The sequence below is a fragment of the Bos taurus genome, chromosome 10 (genome assembly GCF_002263795.3).
Source record: "Bos taurus isolate L1 Dominette 01449 registration number 42190680 breed Hereford chromosome 10, ARS-UCD2.0, whole genome shotgun sequence".
NCBI lineage: Eukaryota > Metazoa > Chordata > Mammalia > Artiodactyla > Bovidae > Bos > Bos taurus.
In genome coordinates, this window is record NC_037337.1 from 33,622,732 (window position 1) to 33,628,731 (window position 6,000).

Here is a 6,000-nt window from a genome sequence, read left to right on the forward strand (position 1 = left end):
TCTTCTCAACCCTGATGTAACTCCTTATCTTCCAGAATGTTTGGCGCTCATAACAGTACTACCTTGACCACAGTTGATTGAAAGAATATGTATCATTGCCAGACCATTACATTTTGAGAGGATAATGGTTTGTCAAATGAAATTAATGCTCCCATGAATGATCATCCTGAGAATGAAAGGGGTTTAGGAGAGAAGAATCAGATTTTGGACATGCAGTTCAGTTCAGTTCAGTTCAGTCGCTCAGTCGTGTCCAACTGTTTGCAGCCCCATGAACTGCAGCATGCCAGGCCTCCCTGTCCATCACTAACTCCTGGAGTTTACCCAAACTCACGTCCATTGAATTGGCAATACCATCCAACCATCTCATCCTCTGTCATCCCCTTCTCCTCCTGCCCTCAATCTTTCCCAGCATCAGGGTCTTTTCAAATGAGTCAGCTCTTTGCATCAGGTGGCCAAAGTATTGGAGTTTCAGCTTCAACATTAGTCCTTCCAATGAACACCCAGGACTGATCTCCTTTAGGATGGACTGGTTGGATCTCCTTGCAGTCCAAGGGACTCTCAAGAGTCTTCTCCAACACCACAGTTCAAAAGCATCAATTCTTCGGCACACAGCTTTCTTCACAATCCAACTCTCACATCCATACATGACTACTGGAAAATCCATAGCCTTGACTAGATGGACCTTTGTTGACAAAGTAATGTCTCTGCTTTTGAACATGCTATCTAGGTTGGTCATAACTTTCCTTCCAAGGAATAAGCGTCTTTTAATTTCATGGCTGCAGTCACCATCTGCAGTGATTTTGGAGCCCAGAAAAATAAAGTCAGCCACTGTTTCCTCATCTATTTACCATGAAGTGATGGGACCAGATGCCATCGTTTTCTGAATATTGAGCTTTAAGCCAACTTTTTCTCTCTCCACTTTCACCTTCATCAAGAAGCTCTTTAGTGCCTCTTCACTTTCTGCCATAAGGGTGGTGTCATCTGCATATCTGAGGTTATTGATATTTCTCCCAGCAATCTTGATTCCAGCTTGTGCTTCATCCAGCCCAGCGTTTCTCAGGATGTACTCTGCATAGAAGTTAAATAAGCAGGGTGACAATATACAGCCTTGAAGTACTCCTTTTCCTATTTGGAACCAGTCTGTTGTTCCATGTCCAGTTCCAACTCTTGCTTCCTGACCTGCATATACAGGAAGGGATCAAAGAAACTACCACTAGGATGAGGTGAACTGGCCCTTTCAACATGACGCTGCCAGTGCAGAGGTTGAAGGAAGACAATGAGAAACCACCTGCAAAAGGCAGTCAATGGGCTCAGGATTTGGGGGGGTGGGGGACAGCAGACAGTTGAGTGACTATTCTAAGGTTGTTTAACATTTGCATTTTTCTCATTGTAAATCCCTGTTATCCTCAGGCTTTCAGTAAAATATTTTAAATGACATGTTGTTGATCAGCCACTAAGTGGTGCCTCTTTCCAACCCCATAGACTGCAGCATGCCAGGCTCCCATGCCCTTCACTATCTCCAGGAGTTTGCTCAAACTTGTGGCCATTGAGTTGGTGATGCTATCTAACTATCTCATTCTCTGCTGCCCCCTTCTCCTGCCCTCAATCTTTCCCAGCATCAGGGTCTTTTCCAATGAGTTGGCTCTTCGCATCAGGTGGCCAAATTATTGGAGCTTCAGCTTCAGCATCAGTCCTTCCAATGAATATTCAGAGTTTATTTCCTTTAGAATTGACTGGTTGGATCCCCTTGCAATCCAAGTGACTTTCAAGAGTCTTCTCCAACACCATAGATGGAAAGAATCAATTCTTAAGCACTCAGCCTTCTTTATGGTCCAACTCACATGACTACTGGAAAAACCATAGCTTTGACTATATAGACCTTTGTCTGCAAAGTGATGTCTCTGCTCTTCAATACAGCATCTAGGTTTTTCATGGCTGCAGTCACCATCCACAGTGATTTTGGATCCCCTCAAAATAAAATCTGTCACTGCTTCCACTTTAAATGTCATCATCTGGCCTTAATTACATAATTTACATTTTTAGAAATTACAGGAGGGGTACTGTCTACACTTAAAATGAAGTAATTCAAGGAAAATGAAAAACTCAATGCTGGGTGTCTTCTGACTGCCCCTCCAGATTTCATCTCCATCCTCCTCCACCCTCTGTGCCCTGTGAGACTGAGCTGCATAGACTGTATATATGGGCTTTCTTACTCCCAGGCTTCTGGTTGGGTTTTCCAAGGAGAAGATCAGAGAGACGGGAAGATGAATCTGAGATTAGAGCATTTGTTCCCCAAGTTCTCTCATCATGGGGTTCAGATGTACTGGCTACATCACTTGACCAAAGATCCCAGCTTCTGACAAAATCTCCATTTGGCACATTTGGATCCATCACATCTGGTAACCACTCTCTTCCTTTGCCTCTTCCTTATAACAGTTCTAAGGAACTCAGGATACAGTGCTGGGGTACTACACCCTACTGACGCTTTTTTTAAGTTGACCCTGTATTAAACTCTCTTCAAATCACCAAAATGAGTGTAAATCTGTTTCCTGTTAGGACCCTGACTGTCACAATCACTTTGTTGCTGTTGTTTTATTGTTGATGCTAACCAATCAACAATCCATCCTAAAGGAGACCAGTCCTGGGTGTTCATTGGAAGGACTGATGCTGAGGCTGAAACTCCAATACTTCGGCCACCTCATGCGAAGAATTGACTCACTGGAAAAGACCCTGATGCTGGGAGGGATTGGGGGCAGAAGAAGAAGGGGACGACAGAGGATGAGATGGCTGGATGGCATCACTGACTCAATGGACATGAGCAACTGAACTGACCTGAACCAATCACATTTAGGAATAAATTCCATAGATAAAAACACACAGATTTTGAGTCCACTTCAGTAAACACAGACAGTGTAACTAACACTCCAGTGAAGATAAACTTCCATCACTCAAAAAGTACCCTCATGTTCCTATCAGGGCTACCTCCTCCGACTCTAAAGAGGCAATCACTGGATGAAACCACTTTTCAAAAAATGGAAAGAGAAAGAGAAAGAACAAATTTTGCCAGATTAAAATAGATATGTAACAATAGAAAGGATTCATATCTGAAGAGTAAGTATTCTTCAGTTCAGTTCAGTCGCTCAGTCGTGTCCAACTCTTTGCGACCCCATGAATCGCGGCAGGCCAGGCCTCCCTGTCCATCACCAACTTCCGGAATTCACCCAAACTCATGTGCATCAAGTCAGTGATGCCATCCAGCCATCTCATCCTCTGTCGTCCCCTTCTCCTCCTGCCCCCAATCCCTCCCAGCATCAGGGTCTTTTCCAATGAGTCAACTCTTCGCATGAGGTGGCTAAAGTATTGGAGTTTCAGCCTCAGCATCAGTCCTTCCAATGAACACCCAGGACTGATCTCCTTTAGGATGGACTGGTTGGATTTCCTTGCAGTCCAAGGGACTCTCAAGAGTCTTCTCCAACACCACAGTTCAAAAGCATCAATTCTTCGGTGCTCAGCTTTCTTCACAGTCCAACTCTCACATCCATACACGACTACTGGACAAACCATAGCCTTGGCTAGATGGACCTTTGTTGGCAAAGTAATATCTCTGCTTTTTAATATTCTTCAGAGGGGACCACAAAAACTAGAGAAGAGAAGCTGATGATTTGACTTTCTAAGATCATCTGGAACGCAAGGCTCAGGCTTTTTTCTAGTTGGGCTTAACAGGTTAGAGTAAACTCAAAGGCTGAAAAACTTTAGGTTACATGACTGATACACGGAACATATGTTGTTTATCACAGAATTCTGTCATTATGCAGACAGACAGATGATTGAATTAGAGAAAGGAGCCTACTATAAAGTGTGCATGTATAATAATTAGTGATCTATACGCTGGTCTGGCCTGGGGCCTCTAACAGTGAAGGCTCCTAATCATGGAAGGGCCCTGGAAGGTCAACTCAAATATATATACTTTCATGGGGATTTCAAAAAGAAGTCTTCTGATCAATTCAGATATCAGAAAGATACACAGACTTTAAGGCAGCAGAACCTATGACGACTAAACAGAAGCCATGGGATAGGTAGTAGAGAAAGAGATTATATGGAAGAGAAGCAGAATTATTGGGCTGGCCAATAAGTTCATTTGGGCTCATCTGTGAGATGTTATGGAAAACCCAAATGAACTTTTTTGGCCAACCCAATAGAAAATGGCTCAGTTACCACAATGGTCAAGAACTAGGCTAAGAACATCAGACGCCTATTTCTAAAAAAAAGGAAATTCAGAAATCACTGCAGAATCACCCCAGCTATTGTTGTATTATTAGAATTACTGCCACTAATTTGTCCAGAACAACACTTCCATTCTCTGTGAGGCCTCAGGAGGTGGAGAGACGTTTTTTTCTTATCATTACAATAAACTCCCAGTAATTTATGAAACTTGATTTATCTCTATTCTATACCAACTGAAAGAGCCTAGAAAACTATAAGCAAGGTTTATAACACAGAGAGCTCATAAGACAGAGGCCAGGAGTCATCAACTCTGTGTGGAAGGAACTGGGTTTATTTCCCTAAGGTCTTCAAATAAGTCTGGGTAGGGAGGAAACTCCAATGAAACGATTGCTGGATATTGGTTAGTCATGGTTTCTAACCATGACTCCCTTCCAAATGAGAACGCTTGGGAGCCTTGGAAGGTGTTCCAGGAGGTTCACAGTTAGGGCCAGGATCTATGCCTAAGATTGGAGTGTGGGTAGTCATATCAGTAATTTAAAAAGGGAAACATACTGAATTTTTAAGAGAGAAGGTGATACAGGTCAGAAACAAGATTTGAAAGGCAGACAAATTATCTTAAGCACTTAAAAGAAGTCATTCATTCAATAAACACAGTTGACCCTTGAATAACACAGGTTTGAACAATGAAGGTCTACTTACATGCAAACTTTTTCAATAAATATACAGTCAGCCATCATATCTGTGGAGGCAGAATCCATGGATATGGGGAACAACTGTGGGACTTTTGCACCCACGGGTTTTGGTATCCTTGGTGAGTCTGAATCCAATCCCCCAAGAATACTGAGAGACAACTGTACTGAGAGACAACTGTACTGACAAATACTGTATTATGTTTGTCAAACCAAAAAAAAGAGAAGAGTGGCACATGGTTCCTGCTCTTGGGGAGCTCACAAGGTAATCTGACAATTCTGCACTGATTTTACTATTACTAATGATTGCAGTAATAACCTGTGTGTGTGTGTGTGTGTGTGTGTGTATGTGTGAATTAGATAATCTATTAAACATCCATGGCACGTAAGTACTTCCTGCATGATTTCATGCTAAGTCACTTCAGTTGTGTCCAACTCTTTTCAATCCCAGACTGAAACCCACCAGGCTCCTCTCTCCATGGGCTTCTCCACATAAGAATACTGGAGTGGGTTGCCATGCACTCCTCCAGGAGATCTTCCTGAACCAGGGATTGAAACGGTGTCTCTTATGTCTCCTGCTTTGACAGGCAAGTTCTTTACCACTAGCACCACTTGGAAAGCAAGTACTTAGTAAATAGTTCAGTTCAGTTCAGTCACTCAGTCATGTCTGACTCTTTGCGACCCCATGGACTGCAGCACGCAAGGCATCCCTGTACATCACCAACTCCCGGAGTTTACCCAAACTCATGTCCATTGAGTTAGTGATGCCATCCAACCATCTCATTCTCTGTCGTCCCCTTCTCCTGCCCTCAATCTTTCCCAGCATCAGGGTCTTTTCAAATGAGTCAGCTCTTCGCATCAGGTGGCCAAAGTATTGGAGTTTCAGCCTCAGCATCAGTCCTTCCAATGAACACCCAGGACTGATGTCCTTTAGGATGGACTGGTTGGATCTCCTTGCAGTCCAAGGGACTCTCAAGAGTCTTCTCCAACACCACAGTTCAAAAGCATCAATTCTTAGGCACTCAGCTTTCTTCACAGTCCAACTCTCACATCCATACATAACTACTGTAAAAACCATAGCTTTGAC